This window comes from Artemia sp. Qi Xiang Cuo, chromosome 21, assembly GCF_049724085.1.
Source record: "Artemia sp. Qi Xiang Cuo chromosome 21, ASM4972408v1, whole genome shotgun sequence".
Taxonomy (NCBI): domain Eukaryota; kingdom Metazoa; phylum Arthropoda; class Branchiopoda; order Anostraca; family Artemiidae; genus Artemia; species Artemia sp. Qi Xiang Cuo.
This window is the reverse complement of record NC_142814.1, coordinates 16186953-16213598: the sequence shown is the minus strand read 5'-3', so window position 1 is coordinate 16213598 and position 26646 is coordinate 16186953. Positions and strand designations below refer to the sequence as shown.

At 36.5% G+C, this 26646-nt stretch overlaps 1 long non-coding RNA gene across 1 annotated transcript; it reads right to left on the bottom strand.

The window, feature by feature from the left end:
- On the bottom strand, positions 1-25685 carry LOC148939278 (uncharacterized). Its single transcript, XR_016143521.1, has 4 exons — positions 25630-25685; positions 24472-24610; positions 17188-17356; positions 1-45 (listed from the first exon to the last, which is right to left on the bottom strand). It is a non-coding gene; the product is annotated as an uncharacterized LOC148939278 (long non-coding RNA).
- Positions 25686-26646: the final 961 nt, after the last annotated feature.

Sequence of the window (26646 nt, the reverse complement as noted above, 5' to 3'; positions counted from 1 at the left end):
AAGTACATTGGATAGGGACATATATTACCACCGATATTGCTGAAACTAAATAAAACAGCACTGTAATAACAAGAAATAAATTTGAAAGTATTTCCCTTGATCTGACATAGGGACACCAGATCAAAGAAACATAGGGAAGAAGAGGGGGCACGGAGTTTTTCAATTTTTTCCGATCAAGATGAAAAAAGATATTTTTCTAAATCTAGGGGGATTCCCCTCACCAATTGGTTCCTCTACTGGCTGTTAATTAACAGCGAATGTCCAAAGAGACAAAAAAATGCCAAGATTTAGTGACATTTTAACACCATTTTCATTGGGAATTTCCATTCACCATTTGACACGGGCTCCAAAGGTTGTCTCTTACTGCAATATTTTATTGCATCCCTATTTGATTTTGATATGCTTGTTAGTGTCGGTATCTTCATTTCTTTCACTTAGGCGTAAGTCTTCAAGATTTCTGTCAATTTTCTATTTGAAATAGGATTTTAATCAATAATCTCCAAAGGGTGTATCTAGAATTGTTGTTATTTTTTTTTGGGGGGGGGGAGAGGGTTACAAAACAATTAAAAAATTCATGAAAAATTTATTTGTCTAAAATTTGGCTGTTTTTCTACGCGTCGACAAAATTTTGGGAAGAAGGAAATCCCAGTACCCCCTCCCCCCCGCGTGGATGCGGATTTATAGGCAAAACCATGTTATTAGTTATATGAATTTCAAGGTTATTAAACGGTTATTAAATTCGTGTTCGTATATCAGACATAAATATCAAAATCTATGACACAGATGTATCCAAGAAGCTTTCGATAATAATCAAGTGACTACAAGAGGCTATGATACTCCTAATAAAGCTTGGGTGAGGTTCAAAAAGGGTATATATATGCCAAAGCTTTTCCTGGGGCTCATAGAGAGGCGCTAGTAGAAATGACCCTATAACTCCGGACGGGGCACCATATATGGGCATAGAGTCATTATGGAGATGGTTTTGTCAGTGAGAATGGAAAAACAGTATTTTTCTCACTTGAAAAACAGGAATTTTCTCACATTGTTGGTTGTTTCTTGGACGGTTATGTGTGTTGGTCAATTTATTTGATGTTTTTCATGGATGTCAACATCAATTCATGTCTGTTTTATGGTTTTTGTCAGTGAGAATGAAAAAACAGTATTTTTCTCACTTGAAAAAACAGTAATTTTCTCACTTTGATTGATGTTTTCTTGGATGGTTATGGGTGTTGGACAATTTATTTGATGTTTTTCATGGATGTCAACAGTAATTTATGTCTGTTTTATGGTCTTTGTCAGTGAGAATGGAAAAATAGTATTTTTCTCACTTGAAAAAAACAGGAATTTTCTCACTTTGATGGTTGTTTCTTGGACGGTTATGTGTGTTGGTCAATTTATTTGATGTTTTTCATGGATGTCAACAGTAATTTATGTCTGTTTTATGGTTTTTGTCAGTGAGAATGGAAAAACAGGAATTTTCTCACTTTAATGGATGTCTGTTCTGGATGTTTTAAGTCTAACGGGTACCGGAGTCAATGACCTAAATTTCCAACATGTCGATTTATTTGATGTGGTTGTTGTTTTGGACATGTACATATTATGAGTCTCCAGGAAACAGTTAGATCACGTGTTTCCTTCTCAGCAAATCAGCAAGTCGGTTACATATCCTTTCTCAGCCAACCAGAGGGCTTGTTACATATTAACGGCGAAGGGAATATGAGGAAAGGGTTTTTGCTATAGTTTTATTAGTCTGTGAATAGAATTCAAAGGAGTGAGAAGAACAGTTTTGACTTTACTCATTTGGATTTATATTTGTGATGGAAATAAGTGGATTGTTTATCATCTTAGAAGTTGATATTGGAGTTGATGCTAATAATACAAGAGTACTAAACATTGCGTTGGAAATTACGAAAGGATTATGATTTTGTCTGGAATGGGATGCAGTATACGAAAGATAAATGATATCCTTGAGCAAATTTAAAATGGAAGATCAATTATGTTTCGCCACAAAAGTTGATATAGCACATGTGAATAGACTTTAATGTGCTTTAAGTGCATTAGTGAAACATATCGAAGACAATAAACTCTCTCGCTAATTGTACATGCTTTTCTGGTTAGGACTGACGAATCAGGGTCAGTCTAGAGTCAGTAGTCAGAGTGAAAGGTTTTAAAAATGAATAAATTTGAGAAAGAGATAATTAGATCAAATCTAGTGTTTAAGGAAGAATATTTGATTTGGAATGAAGATTGTCTCAAGGTATATCTAAAACGCATAATATTCTCTCGTCAGGGAACTCATGTAAGTAAAATGAGAAGTATTTGTTCCCAAGTAGAATATTGTATGAAACTTTTAAAATATAATTCAAATGCACGTACTCAATTTATTGATATATTAATTGAAAAAAACAAGAATCATATCGTGGATATACTTTTGAAAACATTGCCAATGGATTCAATGTAGATGGCTCCTCCTTCGAGAGAGGTAACGTCACAGAGTTACTCCTCTCCCCTTTCCTCCACTTTGAATTTATCGAGCGAAGACGATCAGTTTCGTTTTAGCTGTGAGAGAGTTGACACCGGAAACCAAAAAAGTGTTCTATATATGTACATTGTGCATGTACACTCTTGGCAGTTGGACTCAATGTGAGAATTGTACAATTATTGACGACTATAGCGAAAAGTGTAAATTATGTAATCCTTGCAAATTACATAGAGGCTATGCAGTACAAATTAAAGGATGTAATTCATGTCTTGAAGAGGTGTGTGACTCTCACCCTAGAGGGCACCTATGCTCCGATTGTCTCCATGATAAATGTGATCAGTGGGAGAATACTTACCCCACTATGATTGGAAATAATCCTAAAAGTGATTTCAGTTTATTTCTAAGAGATTGGTATCGTCGTGGATTTAAATTATTCTGGGAAGAGGAATCTGGTGCACGATTCAACTCTTGGGGTAAAAAGACAGTTTGGTTTCTACATCATCGCTGTGACAATACGGCCTACTATGACTATAAACCAAATGATTTTTATTTGGCAGTTACCGAATGTGATTCATCACTTGAATACACTTTAAGTGATATTGCTTCAAATAGACAGATTGAAACTCGTGAATTTCATAATATGAATGCAAATAGTATCATTGACTATACAAAGAGATATGACAAGAGTGAAGTTACATTGTACTGCAGAAAATGTGACCCTGACTTTGCAGTCAATCAAGATCAAAATACAGTGAATCCAAATGATTTACCGGCTTCAGTGGTTCACGATAGTTGCCTATACATCGATGAAGAAATCTAAAGTGAAAATTTAAAGACATTGTTGTATATATACATTTTATTAATAAACAAATCCACAAACATTTTTTAAGCACTTTACTCTTAGGGCATTGAAATCAATACTGTATAGGTCTGAGAGGATATTTTCCACTAGAAAGTCGTTCAGACGTGGATTGTCACTATAAATGTGGAGAAACTGCTTGTAAGTATAGCCACGACATCGGAAGACAAAATATAGTAGTGCATGGAAGCCACAGCTTTTAGTCGTTAGATCCTGCACCCTCTTTCGATTTTGAATAATAGTTTACACACTGCTCTCAATATAGTTGCTGATGTGGGGTGTGTAAAATGTATAGAGTAGACCAAGAGGATCAAAAAATTCAATTGCCTTCTTGGTTTGAAAGATGCATACCCAAGGACCAGTCAGAACAGTCAATGGACTGCTATTAACAGTAATCAAGGTATTGTTCGCACTTTGAATTTTTCCAAGATAGTCTGAGGGTAGACAATAGGATTTGTACTGGGACATGTAGGGATCCATGTTAAATACATTTATTATTTGACTGGTGTTCATGGCGCCAAGTCTAGTAGAACACTGCCTTTGGGAGTGATTTCCCAATAGGTTTCATATTGATTTAGTGAGATTAGTGCAATACTCTCAGCCAGTGGGTCGGCAAATGTACACTCTAAACGCACAGTCCCCGTACCTACTATACTCATATCCTGTGTGCCAGACAAATCCATTACAGTGATACCATGTGTTTTAGCAAATATTTCTTCGGTTATACCATTTTCAAATAGTTGCGAATCATGATCTAGGGTTTGCATGGTCAACTCATACAATGTTCTATAGGATTTATCAAAGGATAGATTGTAGAGTGGGATACCATTTACTTTGCACACAAGAGATGAAAGTCCAAACATCTCGAATTTATGTGGGCATTCAGTCCACGATCCTGTTGCACAAGCGCTTTTTACAAATGCCAATGCAAGTTTCGAGGGGATTTCGCCATTGATAAAGGATGAATCGGTGAAGGTGCGTGACCCCATGGCAATATGACGGTGATTGGTGATTGTATGAGGAACAAGTAGTTTAATATTATTTCCATTGGCTCTCAGTTTTTCCACGGCCGAAGCAACAGAACTCATAACCTGCTGTTTGCGTACATGAAGTATTGCCGAGGTGAGGGAGAGACTTACATCGGGATTGACAGCAAGTTCCTTTCTCAATATGAAATTGGATGGTGCAAGCGTCAATTTTATATCCACTTTAACATTGGACGGTAGCCATTGGGGTATATTAAATATTTCATGATATATTTTTCCAACTAGATGTAATTCACTAGTTGTAGAATTTTTAAGCGCATCTGTAGTATCAGTATTAGTAACATATTCATATCCATTGGAGGCGCCTCTCAGTTCCTTGTATGACTTGGGTGTCATCAACATGAATTGCATATAGGTTGCATAGTTTAAGAGATTGTTGCTTGTGCTCACTAGCGTGCCGTTGATGTAGACGCTAATTTGACGAAATAAATTATGTTATATACAATTTTCATAGGATATCCCATCGGCTCGGACTGGCATTGTGTTATCGGATTTCCGGAATTTCATTTGTAAATCTATAAATTTTGAAGACATGTCCATAAAGTAGTCTTCATTGGAATAAATTTGAAAGTGGATATTATCGGTGAGGGGTTGTAGTGGATAAAATTGTTAATAGTATCCATGCTTGAAACTCACATCAACATTTTCAGCATTGAACAGATTCAATGAGGCGGTGATTGAAGGTTGAGAATCCTTATCTGGCAGGTAGGACATTTTAGGAGAAGAAATCAAGTTTCGATCTAACACTTTTCTTCCTGGGCCTTCTGGTTACACTACGTGTCGGCTTTTTCCTTTTTTTCTTTGACAAAAGGGATGATGTCTTTCGTTTCCGACCTGAGTAGAGACTGATGAGTGATGCATTGTTTCTTGACCTTTTTAAACCTTTACCATTTTGTTTTAATTTCTCGCCAAGGGTTTGCGCACTGGACCTAAGATTTTCCGTAGCACTTTTTTTAAGTTCCTTGCCAGAGCCCCAATCGTATAGTGTAGAGGATGCAAAGTCTGTCGCAGCCAGTACAAGATATTTTCTAGCCAGTGGTAGTGAAAAGCGAAATAGCTTAGCAAACCAGCTGCCGAGACCATAGCCAGACATTGACGAGCGACCCTTGTAATAGTCCATTCCATTGCCCTGTTGTCTTTGGCCAAGAGTATTAACATAGCATTCAATATCAGGAAAAGTGAATACCACTTTTCTATTAGACATCTTTCTGTTGAACGATAGGTCGAAAATGACATTTAATCACAGCCAAACCTTTTGAAATTGCTATGGGATCACCCAATTCAGTTCTTAGTGTTAACTGACAGAGTTCCAACTAGGAAGTGTTAACGGGAATATATTAAAGATGCTTTATATTGTAGTGGTGAATATGTTCTCGATTGGTTTTTCGTTCAAGGACTCGTAGAAGGGGAACAGTTGAATTACCAACCCGAGATGTTTCAACAAATGAGGCGTAGAGAAATATACAAGTGTCTGTGGAGAAGGCAGGTGGGTAGTCAGAAAAAATGAAATTAGTGTTTCCGGCACTTTTACCATTGATTATATTGAGCTTAAAGCCGAGAACATCCTTTAGGTTATTTGATTGGTGGGGCAGAGTATCGTCCAAAAATCACTTGTTCTATTCAGATCATTGTAGAGAGGATCAGAAATACTTGACATGAAATTTACCTAGACCTCATTTGACCATGGCAATATCTTAAGTAATAATTAAAGAATCAAAACCTAAATCTTATCCTAGCGAGCGAACATATAACTGTCTCGTTCCTATGCCAGTAAGTCTATATAAGATCTATTCAATCCTATAACGTGTGTTGTCGGTCCTTGTCTTTTGCAGCTCCTAATCATAAAAACCGAAGAGAATATCATCACCTTCGGTATATGGCAGCCGAAATATCATGGGCTTAGTGTCTAGAAAATTGGAAACTTTAAAAAGTTAAATGCTCCAAAAATAAGTATTTTTTGCTAAAATATTGGTGGTTCTTTTAATTTGAACAGTATTATCAACATCGAGTTTCTTCTTCTTTTTCTTCTCAATGCCAATGGAGTATTGCTTTAAGAAAGCATCAAATGTGTTTTCAATGTAGTGAAACTCCCGAGGGCGTGAGTTGGACAGGGATCGATGAAGTCGATGGTTGTATATCTGTATGATTTTATCTAAATCATGAATAAAAGCAGGTGTATTTTTCAGTTTACAATATCTTGAAATTAATAGACTAATCATTCTTATTAATCGTTCAGCCAATGCAGCCTATATCGGGCTGTGACTATGATAAAGTGTTGTATTATATTTCAATAGAACCTTTTGCACATGGGGATTGACAAATTCACTACCAAGATCCGATTGAATTTTTCTATACGAATCCTGTTCAAGAATACTTTCAATGGCCCGAGCAACTTCAACACCTCTCTTTGACCGTAATGGAATGGCATAGGCATAGTGACTAAAGACACTGATTGCCACCAGAATATATTTGTAGGGTGTATTGTGACGCCGTTGAACTACGTCTAAAGTTAAAAGATCCATTTGCATTATATTCAGAGGGAAAAAGGCTTTAGTTTGTCGATATTTTTTGCCACGAAGCCTGTGATTCCGATGTAGTGTGTAACTCGGTTCATTCTCTAGATACTCTTTTGCTTTTTTCAATGTGGTGCCGGAGACAACTCAATAAAGCGTTTTGGGAGAACTTAAACTTCCCAATTCACCAATATTTTCATAGACACCTTTCAGAACTTCATCCATTTTGAACGCAAACACGTAGTGTAATGTCCACTCCCCTTTTGAACACTGGAGGGTGAATCAATTCGTCTTCGCTTTTGACTAGCATCCACAGGTGTTGTAAAATCAGTTGTGCTAGTATCCTCAACTATTGAATCTTCTTCTTTTTTATAAGGTGGTTATGTTGTTGAACGGCTATATTGTCTTCGTATCTTTAAAATTTTGTTATTACCAATAAGAGTTCCGGGAAAGTTTGATAGACTTAGAAAGGTGTATAAATTATTGTCAACGGATGAGAGCCCTTTAAGATTCGTCACATTATCACAATTTAAATCAACTAGATTATGACTTTTCCCCTGAATTATAATTCGTTTCCCTGTGCTGTTGACCTGAACTTGATCACAAGCTTCCAACATGAGATAAGATAATACTATTTTACTCTGTTCTCGATTGGTGACTGCCAATAGGTTTCCAATTTTCGATACAATCGAATTCAATTCCTTTTCCTTTGATTGTGCAGAATCTTGAGGAGATGTTTCCTGTTTAGAGGGATCAGTGGTGGGTCTCTCACGATAAGGTTTATGTTTGTCCATACGTCGCAATGCATCTTGAAGTAAAAGAAGTTTTTTATCATCGGCAATATTCTCATCATTAATGAATTTGCTTAGATTGTCTTCAAAATGTTCGATGGGCGGGAGGACAAGTTCAAATGGTGTCAATTTATAGGGTTTAGCCATTCTCTAGAAAAAACTGTTTACAAGTCCTGTGATTATCGGCAGTAAAAGTGTGAAAAAGCTACCGCCCGCCTGAAGGAGTCGTTTTCTTTTTAATATTTTACAATTGTTTTTTCAAAACAAAGCGCCGACAATTGAACGAATTTGCTTTGTATTTTGTATAACAACATCATTAACTTGAACATAGACCAACCATAAAATTAAACAAAATTCATATATTAGATTAATGAAATCAATGTCAATACCATGTTTGAGTATGGCCTTCCTAAGCAAGGGTTTTGAAGTGCTGAAAACGGAAAATAAATGCCGTTGTTCGTGTAGTTTCTTCAGTGTCATAATGGCAACTAATAGCCTTTTCTACTGTTCACCGGAAGATATACTGTAATTTCATTGTCGAAAATGACGGTGACTACACGTAGATCCTCGGGTGTGCCCTGATTAAGATCCAGCAAAATGTAACCATAGGGCTTGCTAGTCGCCTGATTGTACGCTGACCACAGAAATTTTGGGGCGCCTGGATAGATTTGTTTATTGAGAGTTATGAGTGAGCTAGAATCACGAACGACTCGATAGATAATATAGATAGTGCAATTCAAAGCAAAGGTTCGCATACATTTGCTCTGATGAAACAGATTGTGTAGAACTAGGGTTATGGAAATGTGTTCATGGTGAGATCGGACAGTGAACAGTTGTAGCATTTCCTGTGAGAACTGTTCAATGGATTCAGCCAAATCATCAATAATCAGCCACGAGTTCGGTTCAATACTATTGAAAACATCAAGTCCTCGTATGAATTGTATTGGTATGGTTGTGGCAATAGCTTTTATTTTATCATAGGACTCCTGCCAAATACTATAGCAATAGTAGATTTTTTTCGGTTTTTCCAAAAAAATTTATCGCAATTTTGAATTATTCTAGCTAAAAGTGTTGTTTTCCCCGACATTGAGGGCCCACACAGAAACTATCTGAAGGGTGTTTTAAATTGATACATGCTGTTGACAACAGTCGGACTACAACTAACTGTAAATCATATGTGTCCAACGAATAAGTAGTAATTTTCCCATAGATCTATCTATTCAAGAACAACAAAAAACAATATTTCATGGCAGCATTTATTTCAGCAACGTGAAAACAAATATTTGTTCAACATGAACAATGATAAAAATAACACTTGTTCAACAAGAACCTGACAAAATTTCATGGTCAACATGAAAACTCTATTTGTTCAACAAGAACAATGATAACACATTATGAATAAAAACACTTTTGTCCATCAATAACACTTATTGTCTTTAAACACTTTTCTGTACAACACTTTTGTCCATCAACAGCACTTATTGTCTTTAAACACTTTTCTGTACAAAAAACACTTTTCTGTACAATAACAAAATACACTTGGGACATGAACTAGCACAGTTGAACATTACAGTGAATTTAAAGGTTGGATCCCCCCCCCCGGGAGCAGGCACGGGCGGGACCCCCCCCCCCCCGGGAGCCGGCCGCGGGAAGGGTCCCCCACCCCCCGGTCGCTGCGATGGAAAAACAATAGTGTCGTCACTGCTAGAGGTTAGTGGTTGGGTTAGTTGGGTCAGTGGTGGCGGTGGTGGGTAGTTGGTTAGTCAGATTAGGTTAATTTATCCAGACCAAGTTGATAGCGATAGTCTATGCATTCAACTTGGTCTGAAATACGATAGTGGCCATGAGGCAGGACACTCACACCATTCTCGAGCACATAGACTTTGTCAGATATAAAAGACATTGCATTTTTTTCCACTCTCACAGTATAATTTCTAAACTGTAGAGAGCGAATTGCAAGCACTTGTGCTCTCGGCACTAGGCTACTTTCTATACAGACTCTGTACATTCTCATGTTAAAATTGCTCTCTAAAAAGTGTAAAGGCACCCCTTTACACGCCTTCTTTTCATCCCCACTGTGTGTTTCAATACAATAAATTTTGAGACCCGGGAACACCCCCTTGAATATCAAATCGCTCCCCGTCTCTGATTTTAGCATTAATAGTTGGTTGGGGGCTTGACGTTTCACCAACTCGGGGCAGAGGGATGGATTCCAGTTGGTGAAATCCATCCGCAAGCTGATGTGTTCCCCCTTTTCTAAATCACTCAATAAATCGTCAGTCCCATTTACCTTTAACAGCAGAGAATCTGTATCTCCATAGTAAACTTGAACCTCCCCCTCCCGTGGCCATTGCACCTTGCACACATTGTAAAAGAACGACAACAAGAGCTTTTTTGAAATTTCTAGTACTGAACTACTGCCTGCTTTATTCTTGTTCAATACCACATTTCGCTTTTTCCTGTGTAGAAGAACCATGCCAGCCTTGACGCGCGTGAATGATGTAAAATTGGGGTCGGTAATAATTTCTGAACATTCTAGAGGGTCAGCCACGGCGTTGCAGCGAGTTTTGTTTCGAAAGCTTTCACACATTTTGCCAAATGCTGAATTTAGAATGAGTTTGTACAATTCCTTCTCCACCTTTGAGTTTGCCCTAGAGCGTTTATCGACAAAAGTATCTATAAACGTTTTTAAATATGGTCGCTGATTGAACTGCAGGACCCTATGTATTTTGGTGATCTTGAAACCATTGTTCACCATCCAGAGCAAAAGCACATGGTGAACAACGATATTCTCCTTAGGGTCCAAATCAGCAATCAGTTTCTGCTTGGAGGGGGTCCAATGCATCCCCATATCCTCAACCAATGATTGATTTTGGGGGCTCGGTGAGTCCCTGGTCACTGGTCGATTAATACAGGGAAAAACAAAATCTTTGACGGAGTCTTGAAGCGCCAGCGGAATGTGACCGTCAATTTCAAAGAACCATCCTTGTGGCCCGTTGTCCACGACGGTGGCAATGTCGGGGAACTCACAAGGATTCTCAAGCCATTGATAGTTCCCAAACGGCAAAGAGTAGTGGGACATTGCCGAGGGGTATAACGAGTTCATGTCCAAGAACACTGCATTTGACTTTACACCGGTGTTTTGTCCGCTCGGATCGGTTGATAAGACGCGGTCCCCATGAAAAAATTACCCGTCCCTCATCGAAGGCTCCATAGAAAGGTGTTGATCTAAGTCTGTGATTAGGCCCAGTTCCTCCCTACTACTTATTAAAACCAAATACAACCCTAAATTGGATGTATACAAATAACAGCATATATATAACCTAAACCATGTCTAGATTTTCTCTGTGTTCTTAGAGACTATATCCAACAGAGTTAAATCTTCACTGGCCAAGTACAGTCTACAATAATCTCACCCATTTTTATAATCCCCCTTGGCCCACACCTTCTTGGCAAACTCATACTCCTTTGCTTTGCATTCACTGTTGGTAAGTGAATTGTAAAAAGCCTCAATTGGAGGTAGTTTCATCTCGCTTAAGCGAGTGCCAGAACAGTAATAATCATATGCATATACACCTTTGCTGGTTAATAAGTCATACATTTCAATGTCTGGAAAGTGCTGTTTAAGCAAGGGAAAGCTATCAAAATTGTCGCTTTTCTGCACTTGAATCAATTGACTCAATGCCTTGGGAAAAAAACTAAAAGAATCTAAAAACCTGATTTTATTCCAGCACGTATGTCCATTATAACCCGCCTACAATTTCATTTCGAAAAGCAACAACTTCTCGGCCGATTTTGGAATAATTTTATAGGTAAATGAACAATTTACCCATGGACTGTCTACTCCTCCTCCCTCCCTGTGCATACCTGCCAGTGCTGGTAAAATAAATTTTAAGGCATAATTAGAGTTGTGAATAAAAACAGGGATAAAAAACTGTTGGCTAACATTTAAATTACACGATGCGCTACCCCTCTAAAATTACTACCCCCAGATGATATTTCCTGCCACAAGTGATCATGGTCTCTGACTTTCCCCCTCCCCCCTCTTTTCCCTTTAGTCCCCTTATCCCCCTCTACAAACTACCCCTTACAAACCCAACATATTTTTTTATTTTTAATCGAGAGACGATACTCTTCAGACAGCACCATTGGATAAAGCGTATTTCTCAAACGAGAAATAGCACCATTAGCCGTGCCAATTAGTTTAGTCAGTGCCTTGACCATGCACTCGTTCTCATCCAATGTCTCAACTATTTCTAACAACTGCGTGGTGTTAAAACTGTCCCTTTGCGCATGTGCATAAGACACTGCAATGGCTGGGTGTTCTTTGATTCGGTTTGGATATTGGGGGTTATTCACCTCCACAAACTTAGATTCGATGTCCAAAGATATATTGTTGTATTGGAGAAGGGGGTTTTTGAAATTTTTAAAGCGTAAAATGGACTTATACCCTGAAACCGTTTCCACTGTCTGATAGCCATGCCGTCTACAGTGTCTCATATGATTTCGCAACTTTAATTCAGTCCAAAATCTAGAGAGGCATGTCGGGCAGTAGAAACGTTCCCCCCGCCCCGTTTTACCCTCCCCCCGAACTCTAATAATGTCAGTAATCGGGTTAACATGGCCAATTGCATTCGGTTCAATAGGTGGTGTGCATAACAGCAAAACCCAGTGTTTAACCAAATCAATTGACGGGCCCCTTACTGGGAAAACCACCCCCTTCTTTTTAGAACGAGCCCCATCTTCAAATTCAGTTTCATACTGTACCACAGTAACGCCGATATTTAAATGGGCATTAGCTCTTTCAAAAATATCTATAGATCGTAGCGTTACTGGGTATTTTCCTTCTAAACAAGAGAAATCTACAATGGGGAAATTGGACCCATCCTTCCCATGTAAATCCCAGTGATCTAAATTCGTCTTGGTAGCGTCGCATGCTAGAGGCTCGAATGCTGATATGAGGAAAGCATACATGAAACATTTTTGATCTGTTTCAAAACAGATCTTCTGGACACCTTAACAACCTACTAGATCTGGATGATATTTTAAAACTGTATCCTTATCCCTAAGCCCCTCTCTTAAAATAAAATCATTTTTAAATTTACAAATATTCAAGCTTAAATTTTCAATAAATAAAACTACAGACCCACTCCCATTTTCGTTATAGTTCTCGAGATGCGCAATAATTTGTCCTACCCACTCCGAAAAAGCACCCTCAAAATTTTCAAAATTTGGATAAATTACGCGCATCTCGGAATGTATATAATGATAATAAACTTCACTTTTCCCCTCATTTAAATAAAAAACCTTTAAAACAATAGAAACCTTTATTGAATCCCTACCCCCCCATAACTGAATTTGTTTCCCCAGTAGTGCACGAATTTTATCTACATATGCATGCAAAATCTCTACAGAGTCAAACACAAAATTTCCCCCCATAAGTGACTTAAATGGATCCCCAAGCGTCGCAGTGAAAACAACTATATTATTTAAAATTGTATTCGACAATGGAAAATCGGGGAAAGTTGTACCCACTGCTTGTCGGTGTCCCCCTCGCCCAAGCTGTTCAACACTATTTGGGGTATGCTCCACTTCAGTTGTTTGAAGTGGACTCGTTAGGGTATCGGAGGCTGGAGGAGGAGGGTTCCCTGTTAATTCCTCTAAAATTTGTAGGGTATTTGGACTTAGCAAAGGCAAGTCCCCCTCTGAACTAGGAACATTACTTTGTTCAACTGTGCTAGGTTCTACATTGAAATAATTACTTAGAAAATTATTAAAAGGTATTTCATCAGAGTTAATGATACCATGCCAGTCATTGATAGCTGATGTTTCATTGTCCTGAATGTCATGAAACTCTTTTGCCCCTTCAATGAGTTCTTCCTCTTCTTCACCTGATGACGATGGTGAATAAGGGACCAATGCTCCAACCTATAAATGAAAAATAGCTTATTTTCAAAGTGTTCAAATCATCCCTACTGTTAAAATTTGGATTATTATTTAAAGTCAGCGCTTAGTAGTAGCATTTGGTTAATTCAACTGAAAGAATTTCAAACTTAAGATATTTACAATCTAAAACATCGCTTTACATAGAAGGCGATAATTTGTTCAAAAAATAGTTTATTTTCAAAGTGTTCAAATCAGCCATGTTTTTTGCGGCGCTTTTCGGGCCCGCAGCGCATCTTGCAGCACTTCTCGTGCCGCAGCGCATCCCGCGGCGCACCCCGCGGCGCTTCCCTGGCCCGCAGTGCTTCCCAACCCCCACCACGTGGTTCCCAGCCCTCGTTACATAATGCCCGTCAAAAGTTGAAATATTCGCTTAGACTGCATAAGTCGCTATTTGTCTCTAATTCCACACAGATTTAGTGATATCATGAGTATAATTATTGTAACTTGTCGTGTGCGATTTCCAGGACTGAACTTCAGACGAGGAAAATGTCGGGGACCGTTAACTCGGTTTCCCCTCAATAATATCTTAGCACGATAAAAATATTGAGTGCAAATTACGAGATCCATATGTGCAATAGATAAATAGAATAAACTCTCTCTTAAAACTATGTGAAAAATAGCATTCACAGAGTTTCAAAGGTGCCTAAAAATATATATGATAGTGAAGGGATAGCAACAGAGAAAATAGTAAAGATTAGAAAAAAGAGCGGTTTCTTTGCAATAAAATTACATTTAGAAATCTCGGAGGGAGGGCAGAGAAAATAATGGTGGGGGGGGGTTAATATCTCTGAGACAAGTTTATATTGGATTGAAAAATAGTGAAAGGAAAAGACTAAAAAACATTGGAAGAAATAGATATGTATTTCTATAAGATATGTAGGAAAAAATGCTCACATTTGCAAATCCTGGCTGCACTTGGGTGCCCGAAGGTCCAGGTAGTGCGTGTTGGAGGGCGGACTACGACGTCATTAATTTCTTGCGCAGATTGGGCTGCGGCTTGTACAGTAGGACCTGTGACGGTACGGACTTGTGCAGTCGAGCCAGTGATGTCATGGGCTTGCACAGATGGCTGCACTTGGGCCGGCAGTGTGGAGCTGGGGCGTTTCGGCCAACGGCCATATTGAACAACTGTTGCTCTTACAGGGGCTGCCTCACCCTCTCTTGCTTTCTTACTTGGAGGTGGGGCACATTCTTCACTATTTGCGTTACCGCTAGCTCGCTTTACAGCTGAATAGGCCGAAATACAATCTTCATAGTTTGCCTTAAAGAATAGAAAAAAATTAGTATCAAAATAATTTCCCCCTTTATTTTAAAGAAGGAAAATTATTATCGCCCTCTACAGAATTTATTATCAGACATAATTTGTTTAGAAAAGCATTTATCTCATTTCAGTTAAACAAAAAGTAAAAACCCATAGCATAACTTTCGAAATGTTATAAGCTGAAGAATCAGAGGGTATTTAGATATAGGCTTTAAATTAGATAAAAAAAGATTGTTAACCCAGCGGCCTATAGACCTAAATTTTGCAAACATAGGTTAAAATGCTATTCAATTTACACATAATATAAGCTTCATGCAACTCCTAAAGACCTTTCTTTCTAGCCTTGCACAGTTTGTTTTCATTTAACAATGATGGCGATAGAATTGAGGCATTGCCCCCCTCCCTCTCCCTTTTACATAATTTACTTACAACGAATCTGCTAGAAGCTAGGCATTGCCCCCTCTCTCTCCCTTTTACATAATGTCCTAAATATATTGTTAGACCTTAATTTGAAAATAATCCCTTTCAATTCTCCAAAATAGAGCATCACGTCTGCGCTTAATTATTGCAATTGCCTCAAAGTGCTTTAATTTTGACGGAAGAACAGTTCCTTTGACTTTGGCCGCCGCGTTCGTAAACACAGAGGGAAATGGGGTGACAGCTAATTTTAACCTCGCATAGAGCCTTGTGTCAGAACAGAGCGACATTTTCTTTAAAAATTGAGAGAAGTCAGTAGACACTTTAAATCACAATATAGAAAGGCTATAATTTAACGAAAAGATAATTATTTCTATTTGCGGGAATTTGGTTGTAAAACAATGGGGGGGGAGGGGGTTAGGTTTTGAGGGTAAAAAGAATATATTTTACGTTTTCTATCAAGTATAAAGATTGTATAGTGATGTTTGTATTGTATGGGGGGGGGATTTACGTGAATATACTGGAGGGTGACCAAGGAAAATAATTTTATTTGAAAATAAAAAACAGGAATTTAACGAAAAGATAATTATTTCTATTTGCGAGAATTTGGTTGTAAAACAATGGGGGGGGGGGTTAGGTTTTGAGGGTAAAAAGAATATATTTTACGTTTTCTATCGAGTATAAAGATTGTATAGTGATGTTTGTATTGTAGGGGGGGGGGATTTACGTGAATATACTGGAGGGTGACCATGGAAAATAATTTTATTTGAAAATAAAAAATGTACTCACATTGCTAATTGTGGCTGTCAATGCTTCTAAAGAGCCAAATTTATCGATTGTTGTATCAACTATGTCAAAATACTTTCTGATAATTTAATCACATTGCATGCCCGTTATATACGAAATCTCAAGGTCGAATTGTTATGTAAGCAAGCCCTCTGATTGGCTGAGAAAGGATATGTATCCGACTCGCTGATTGGCTGAGAAGGAAACACGGGATCTAACTGTTTCCTGGAAACTCATAACATGTACATGTCCAAAACAACAACAACATCAAATAAATCGACATGTTGGAAATTTAGGTCATTGACTCCGGTACCCGTTAGACTTAAAACATCCAGAACAGACATCCATTAAAGTGAGAAAGTTCCTGTTTTTCGATTCTCACTGACAAAAACCATAAAACAGACATAAATTACTGTTGACATCCATGAAAAACATCAAATAAATTGACTAACACACATAACCGTCCAAGAAACATCCATAAATGTGACAAAATTCCTGTTTTTCCATTCTCACTGACAAAAACCATAAAACAAACATAAATTGATGTTGACATCCATGAAAAACATCAAATAAATTGACAAACACACATAACCGTCCAAGAAACAACCATCAATGTGAGAATATTCCTGTTTTTCAAGTGAGAAAAATACTGTTTTTCCATTCTCACTGACAAAAACCATCTCCATAATGACTCTATGCCCATATATGGTGCCCCGTCCGGAGTTATAGGGTCATCTCTACTGGCGCTTAGACACACATTCTATAATGCAACCTTATTTCGAGGACAAATAATTGCCGTTTTAATGGCTTACGCTTTCACAAAAAGAAGAAAGAAGTACTGAAAAATCTACAGCCTCCTTTGTTGATATTTTAACACACTCCACCCTACTCGAAACTAAGTCAAAGAATCTCTTCGGGCAAAAGTCATCCCCAAAAGAGTATCTTTTCTTGTTTTTAACTTCATTTACCGCAACAATGTTAAGCGACCCATGATTAGGCGGGGATTTCAATGTAAGACAAAGGAGGGGTAACCAGTATCCTGGCCTGGACAAAATCAAACACTACGTGAAAAACATAAGAGCTTACGTTTCGGTATAATGTTGATTGGATGTAGAAGGTTGTTGATGATCATAAATGGAGCTATCTCGTGAGCTCTCTGATTGCCGTTGGTTCCCTCTCATTTGGGCTTTGTGGAGTCTGATTTCCTCTTCAACCCTTTCATTTTGCTTTTTTGACATTCTACCAAATTTCATAGCTAAAAGAAGAATATAGTATTTTAACACTTCAAGATCTCAATAATTTCGGAAAGTAAGTCTTCTGAATTATTTTTCGTTTATAAGTGTATTTGTATATCGAAAAATTCAAACATGAAGATGTCTAAGATAATTTATCGTATCCAGCTCAAAAAATATATTTAAATACTTAAGGAGAGCTGAAAACGTTTTGGAGTGCATCGACTTAAAGGGCCAAAGGTTGTAAGCGTTATTTTTTTTTATTTTAAGAAAATTAAAGACATGTGGGTCTATTTTGAAAATATTTAGCAACATTTTTGATATTACGCGTTTGAGTTAAATATAGGCAAATTGTTACCAGCTAAGCTATAAAATTAGTTTTCACCAGGGACTAATACTATAATTGGCAGCGCGCTAGTGCTGCCTAAGTAAAGAACGATGTGGCCACAATGTGTTTTTTTTTTTTTTTTTTTTTTTTTCTCCAAACCCGGGCACTTCGTAACGAATGAGTTGTCGTAGAAGCTTCGAAAAGTGCTCATTTGATTGGAAATTGGAGTGGCTAGTGCTCTTTTTAATAGTCGAAAACGATTGGAGGGCAACTAGCTCCCCAGGCACATCATTCCCCCAAACACATCCAATAAAAATTTTGAGTCCATTTTGTTCAGCGTAGTTGATTTTCAGATAGATAATATCTTTTTCAGGAGGACACTTCCCCACAACCCTCAAGGCAAGGGTTATAAGTTATGCCCTGAGGGCATATAAGAACATTGTTGGCACAATGTACCATATATTATTTTTTTTACTTTAGAGCAGGGCTCTTCATATGGAAGGGGTCGTCGTAGAGACCTAAAAAGGGGCTCATTCGATTGGAAGTCGAGAGTTTCAGGGCCCTTTTAATAGTCGAAAGTGATTGGAGGGCAACTAGCCCCCCCCCCCCACGCCCATCATTCCCCAAAAAACATCCAATCCAAAATTTTGAGATAGCCATTTTGTTCAGCGTAGTTGCTTTCCAGATAGAAAATGGGTTTTTGAGGAGGACACTTCCCCACAATCCTCAGGGAAATGGTTTTAAGTTATGCCCTGGGGAAATATAAGGTTTTTATAGAAGGCATTATCGTAGAAACTTCAAAACAGGCTCATTCGATTGGAAATTTGAAGGGCAAGTACCCTTTTTAATAGTCGAAAGTGATTGGAGGGCATCCAGCCCCCCCCACGCCCATAATACCCTCAAACATATCCAATCCAAATTTTGAGATAGCCATTTTGTTCAGCGTAGTTGATTTCCAGATAGAAAATATATTTTTGAGGAGGACAACCCCCCACAACCGTCAGAGCAAGGGTTTTAAGTTATGCCCTGGGGCACAATTTCTTATTTATTTTTTCTTCTCCATACCCAGGCACTTCGTATCGAAGGAGTTGTCGTAGAAACTTAAAAAAAGACTCATTCGATTGGAAGTTGGAGTGGCTACTGCCCTTTTTCATATTCAAAAGTGATTGGAGGGCAACTAGCCCCCTCCCCACGCCTATCATTCTCCTAAACACATCCAATCAAAATTTTGAGATAGCGATTTTGTTCAGCGTAGCTGATTTCCAGATAGAAAATATCTTTTTGAGGAATACACTCCCCCAGATTCCTCGGGGGAAGGGTTTTAAGTTATGCCCTGGGGGCAATAAGGTTTTTATTGAAGACCTTGTCGTAAAAAGTTCAAAAAAGGCTCATTCGATTGGAAATTCAAAGGGCTAGTGCACTTTTTAATAGTCGAAAGTGATTGGAGGACAAATAGCCCCACCCCACGCCCATCATTCCCCCAAACACATCCAATCAAAATTTTGAGATAGCCATTTTGTTCAGCATAGTTTATTTCCAGATAGAAAATATGTTTTTGAGGAGGACACTCCCCTACAACCCTCGGGGAAAGAGTTTTAATTTATGCCCTGGGGCATATACGGTTTTTATAGAAGGCGTTGTCGTAGAAACTTCAAAAAAGGCTCATTCGATTGGATATTCAAAGGGCCAGTGCCCTTTTTAATAGTCTAAAGTGTATGGAGGGCAACTAGCCCCCCCATGCCATTCATTCCCCCAAACACATCCAATCAAAATTTGCCTTATTTTCAAAAAAAGGGGAAAACCTCCGTAAAAGTCATAGAATCTCAATGAAAATAATACCATTGGATTCAGCGTATCAGAGAACCAAATTGTAGATGTTTCAAGCTCCTGTATGCAAGAATGTGGGATTTTGTATTTTTTTTTGCCAGAAGAAAGATCACGGATGCTTTTTTATCTCATTAATTTTTTTCCCAGGGGTGATCTTATCGACCCAGTGGTCCTAGAATAGCGCCAGAGGGCTCACGTGGGAGGATCTTTCTATGGAGGAATTTTTCATGGGGGAAAGGAATTTTCCATGAAGGGGACGCCAGATATCCCAGCATTTTTTAAAAAAGATCAGAAATTAAATAAATAAACAAGTTTTTTCAACGGAAAGTAAGGAGCAACATTAAAACTTAAAACGAACAGAAAATATTACGTATATGAGGAGGGTTGCCTCTCTTGAAAAGCTCGCTCTTCCGTCAAAGTTTTTTTTTTTTAACTTTTAAAAGAAGTTATTATTCTAATTAAACAGCCTTTGTGATTCAGAAGTAATTCTTAAATAAATGGGGCAAATATCGTAGTTAGGTTATTATGTGGTTATTATTAGTTTAAAATAATTAATTAATATACAAATTTCGTTTTAACTATTCATGTACGGTGAGCCATCTCCAAAACCTGCATTGATTCAAAAACGTTCAGAAATTAAATAAGAAAAAACAATTTTTTTTAAAACTGAAAGTAAGTAACGATATTAAAACTTAAAACGAACAGAAATTATTCCGCATATGAAAGGGGCTTTCCCTTCTTCAATGCCCCGCTCTTTACATTAAAGTTTGATTCTTTCTCACAACTCTACTTTTTAAAACAACAAAAAACTTTAGTGTAAAGAGTGGGGCGGTGAGGAGGGGACAACCCCTTTCATATGCGTAATAATTTCTGTTCATTTTAAGTTTTAATGTCGCTCCTTACTTTTGGTTAAAAAAACTTTTTTTGTTCATTTAATTTTAAATAATAATTTATAAATAAGAATTACCATTAATTTTGATAAGATAATTATAAGAATTTAAAATAAGATATAAATAAGATTAATTTTAAAGAATAATTTAAATATTATTTAATTTTAAATAAAAACGCTGCAATTTCTCTTCCTCTTAAACCCTGTTAAGCGGTATGATAATAATCTGAGTTAAATGAAAATTATACATATTTGAAAAAGCATGGTCTAGTTTTATAAAAACATTAAACCAAACAATAAAGTAAAATCAATATAATAATCAAGATCATGATCATGGAAAGAGCTAATGAAACTAGAAATTTTTCTTTATGTGTAATGTTATTAGATTTTCAAAACCTCTCCTTTTTTTTACAAATAATGTAGTACCTCTACGTTGTCGTTTCTTTTTAAAGAATTAAAGAACTCATAACATTTTTTTTATAGTGAGCCTGAACAATTAAAAGAAGAACTTGAAAGAAGAAATAAGAGGTTGAAAAGGAGGCCTCGAAGTAGTAAATAGAAGAAAGAGGAAAGGAAAAGAAATTGACTAATGACCTGAAACTTCAGAAAACAGTTGAGGCAAAGCTAAAAGAAACATTGGATAGTATTAGTCACGAATATGGAAAACTGAGAGGTCAAATTGAAAAAAGAGAAGCTAGTATAGCAAAAACAATGAAGAACTGAGTGAAAATCTTAGAAAAATGTCAGAAAAATCTCAGAAAAATCTCAGAAGCTAGCACTAACAAAAATAATGAAGAACTGAGTGAAAATCTCAGAAAAATGAATGAAGATAATGAATATCATAAAAACACTCAAGATAAGTTAAGAACTGATATTAAGTTGCTTGACTGTGAAAAGCTAATGTTTAAAAAAAGGTAAATACATTGAAAAAGAGAAAAAGAGATTGAAGCAGAAAATTGAGGGCTAGAGGGTTTTTGCCTTTCGATATCTTGCGATAGGTATGTAGATTTTAATACGTACGTTCTGTTCCATTGAGGTTTTAATTTCTATTTTTTAATATTGGTAAGTTCTATAAGTTGTTTCAGGATTAGTGCATTATTCTTGCCAAATCCATGGCTTTCAAAACATTTTTTTCAATATTTCTGTCTCTTATTTTGTTCGGACACAAGCTAATCTATTCTCTTCTCCAAACTTAACTTGTCATCATGACATTTGTATAACTCCTGTTTTGTTTTAGGCAAAATTGAGCAATGATGATCAACACTTTCTTCTTTTTCTTCTTTGAGGCACTTGATTTCAGTCTGATGTCTTTCTAAAGATAAAATTAAAGTAGTTCTCTCACTTTCTGAAAGCTTCATTTCTTCAATTAAACTCTCAATTTTCTGTTCAAGTTCATTTGCTTTTTTTCTAATGTACTTTGAAAAATTTCTTACACCCAACTCCCGATAATTGTCTGTATGCATCCCAATAACCAACACTATAGGTAAAAAATGGGCGCACTTAATGACTTGTAGACCTTACAAATTTTGTTTGGGACAAACTCCCGGGAACTTTTCCTTGGACTCTTTCGGTGTTTTATATTAATTTAAAAAATTAGCGTCGATAAAAAGACGTTTTTCAAAGAAGAGTAAAAAACTATGTTAAAGCTTAGGAGGAGTAAAAAAAGGTTCCTGCAATGTTTCAAACTTAAAAAAAAACAAAAAATCACAAGCAAATACTAAATTTAAGGCCATCAAACAGAAATTAAAGAATGATCGGGACAAACGTAAAGTTGACTGACTGCTATAGATGAATAATTAAATCCTAAAACAGGTAAAAATTGAAATGAATGTTTAAGTGAAACTTAAAACGAGTAGAATAGAAAATCGTAGCCATCTAGAAACTTCAGAGAAGGCAGTTTTTTCCATTTTATCTTTAAACTTTTGTATTTAATCTCATCATAAACAATTTTTTTTTCAGAGAACTATAGGATAGGTTTCATATAGGTTTCTAGCAATTATTTAGAAACATACTTTTTTTACACTGGAGTTACTGACCAAATTTATAAAATGCACTTTTTTCTCTCTCCTTGAATGGCGAAAATATACTGCTCTTTTGACAGCTAACTCGCTTTCATAGGGTTAAGATTTCAGAATCTGCACAGACATATGTCAATCAAGGCCGAACAAAAAATCATACTTAAAAAAGTCATATCTAAATGTCACTAGAACGTAGTTTGGTACAAGTAACTGGTATATGTCTTATGAATAGCTGGCATTAAAAGTTTGCCTAACAAGGCTTTACTAGTGATTTGGAAAGGAGCTGTAAAATGGAGGGAGGAGGAAGGGCACTGGAGATTTCGATATTGAAAAAATAGAATTTCTCACAATTCTTTTCTAATAAACTGAAATAGCTATGCAAAATGATATGCAAATATATAGCCCAAATGATATATTTTCTATTTATTCTCCCAATGCGTCGCATTGGTTTCAACCCGTGTGCCTGAAAATTGAATCAATTGTGAAAACACAAAAACTGAAAAAAACAAGTTACAGGAGACAGAATACATTGAAAAAATATAATTTAGGCTATCTATTTGCACATTAGGGGGAGGGTATGGAAGCAAAGTACGGTACTTATCGGTTATATACTAAACACTCGAGAATTCCGATCGTAAATGATGCGAACATAGGCCAAGAAACTGACCAAGCAACTTCTTTATACCAGAGAATTAACTTTGGCGGGGTTGGAAAATAAATTGTAGCTATATTTCATTTAAATATTTAGTTGGTATTTTGGGTAGGTTTGGTTACGTATTTAATATATGCTATGCTTTACCCCCCCCCCCCCCTAATGTGCAAATATATAGCCCAAATTTGTTTCTAAACTATTATATTGTCATAAAATTTGGTTTTATTTCATTAGCATTAACCAAACCTAACTTTTCGAGTGTTTATTATATAACCGAGAACTACAAAAAGTACAGCGAGGCTGCATGCAAAATGTGCTAAATATGATTATTCAGCATATTATTAAATAAGAATTGTTTTCTTAACATGATTCCTTCTCTCCAGTTAGTTCCTTAGAAAGTAACAACTTCTGTCCTACCCACTTTTTGCCTTGCTATAAACCTTAATAAAAAAGCAATGGCTCCACAATGTCAACACTAATCTTATTATAAGTAAGTAAATAGTAAGTAAAGTAAGTATGACTGCACTAGACCCTTAAGGTCCTAACCGGCGGTGCTGATCTCCGTTTCGTGGCCCTTCAGCCAGGAAGTGCAATGGGGGGCTGGATACCAGCCATCCTGTGCTTTTACACACCCTTCCTGCTTACCATCCCCATATTACTCCAGGTATGCCTACCCATTTAGATCTGGGTTGACTTTGGCTAAGCTTACAGAGTCACACCACTGACCCGCCTCCCAAACCAAATAGCTGGCCACGCCAGGGATCGAACCCGTGCCCCTTGGACAAAGAATTCTCAACCCAGCGAACGTCCACTTAGCCAGGACGGCTTTTAATCTGATATTGGTTCAAACTAGATCTTATTTAGGTTCGGAGAACCTAAAACTAATAGACGAAAAAGAACTTGCCTACTTCAGCATTTGGGGCACCCTCATAATGGTGCCCCAAATTCTTCTGAATTTGACGAATCGATTAAATAAATATCCTCATTGCTGTAACCCACGAGTATTTCTGTACCGTTATTACTAACGGTACATTTATTACATGTACCGTAACGGTAACATTTTTGGTAAATTTTTGTCTATTTGTGGCAACTGTTACCAAAATACTATTGATTTTGCGTTAAACAAAATCTTTGTAACTTTACACGGCTTATTTCTGAAAATGCTATAATTTGCAAAAGTAATAAGCAAGTTAATAGGTTAATTTTCTTCATAAAAAATTTAGATACCATAAAGAGCTTAGTATTGCTTACAGAATTACGTACCTTTTATTTTATATACAAAAAATTACTATAATGAAGAAAACTTACAATTGGTGATTCTAAGCAGACCGTCCTATTATAAAAACAGTCTAAACCAGGTGTTAACACACCAAAGAAATAAATTTATCATAGAAATAAAATTTAACATAATGAAGAAAACTTACTCTTGGCGATAAATTGGGGCCTATCCTGTAAAAACTATCCAAACCAGGTGTAGCCTAATCACATTAACCCCGCCACACAATTGATCTTGGTCAGCTCCGGGGGGAGCGATGATCATTAACTCAGTACATGGTTCGTCATCTGAAAAAAAGTGAAGTGTTAAATTAAACTTCAAAGGAAAGGAAAAAGAATTTAAAGACACTAACATACCGGCAATAATGAGCATTAATATTTTCTTGGGCAAAAGTAATTCAGTCACCTTTGAAAACGGAATCAATTGATATAGGACATGATACGGTACATGTACCTGTACAGTTATTACATGAATTGATTCCTTCCGCTTTCCGGCCAGACTAAAAGCAAGAAAAGAAAATTATTTCAAAGTTACTATAATTTTTAAAGTATATTACAACATTTTTATTATAAAAACGTCGTTAGAAAGCCAGTAAAATAATTGTAAAAACATGGTGAGAACTGGTAGAGTTTTCGAATTGATTTTAAAACGGATCTTGGAAATCCGTTTTCGCTCTTTGACGTTGACTAAATCCAAAATGCATTTTATGTTAACCCTAATTTTATTAGAATTATAGCACTTCTAGGCTATTGGCCATTTAATCAAAAACACAATTTCTATGGGGATACTTTAAACACATGAAATTAATGTGCACTTGATTATATATAGCTACATAGATAATTTATTAAACCACATTGGCCTGACATAACATAAAGAAAGAAAAACAAGCAAAAATGGGGTTTTTAAAGGTCAAATGAAAATACTGGTTATTCGCTAGTATCTGTCGATGGCTGTTCAAAATTTTTGGATTTTTTGCAAATCACGGATATTGTTGAATGACTCACTTTTATGGTTGTTAGGTATTTGGTTTTAAGTCTTATAATTTTTGGCTTTTATTGAATTTTATTCATCTTTAAATTTTTTGTTTTTTTATTGTTTTTTTTGTTTCTTTTCACATTCACTTTCACATTAACTGACAAAACACAACAAAGCAAATATCTCGAGGGGATCAACACCTCTCTTCTTCAGCACGCAACAAAAAAATTTAATCAATGAGAGGGCCAAAGAAAAAACCAACAAAATAAAACGTGGAAAGTCAAGGTGAATGTGAAAATACTAAATAAATTATTACTTAAATCTTACTTACTAAATAAATATGATTTTTTTTCACTTAATGTTTGCTTCACAAGACCTCAAATCATACAAGTTGATTGTATGAGTCAGCAAACAAGAAGAAATCATGCTTCTTCCATTCAAACTCGTTTGACAGATTTACTTGGCTTTTCAAAGATACATGCTTTTACCTCACTATTTATTCTGTGCAATAAACCTTTCTCGAAAGGGGAATTTGTCCCTAACTTTTAAAATCCTTTTGCTGTGCTAACTGCTTATATTTGAATTTGTGCGTTCGTTATACTGAATTAAATAAAATAAAAACAAGTTTTTTAACTGATAGTAAGGAGAAACATTAAAACTTAAAACAAGCAGGAATTATTATTTATATGAAGGGGTTACCCCAACCTCAATACTTTCTTCTTTACACTAAAGTTTGACTTTTTGTTCCAATTATTTAAGAATTTCTGCTGAAACACAAGGCCGTTTAATTTGAATATAAAGGTTTTTAAAAGTTCTAAAAAAAACTTTAGTGTAAAGAGCAAGGTATTGGGGATGGAGCAACTCCATTCTATGAATAATAATTTACGTTCTTTTTAAGTTTTAATGCTACTCTTTATTTTCAGTTGAAAAAACATCAGTTTTTCTTAAAATTTAATTTATGATCGTTTTTTAAATAATGCCAGGAAATCCAGTTCTCCCCTCCATGGATAATTCACGTAACCCGCGAAAAATTTCTCCGTAGAAAGATTCTTCCATGTAATTGGTCCTACCAGAAAAATCCCCCCTAAAAATATGTTTATACTTTCCAACGACCAATATTATATCTAAACAATGGGCAGAGTCGATAGCTTGCAGTCCTTCTACCAGTGGCTGTGGGGGGTCAATTCATCTTTTCATGTCAGATCTTTCGATTTAGCTGATTAAAATTGACTGTCTGAAAATTTCGATCGGACGACTTTGACAAAAAAGGGGTTTGGGAGGGATGTTAGCTGCCCTCCAATATTTTTGGTCACTTTAAAGGGCACTACAACTTCTGATTTTTGCTACA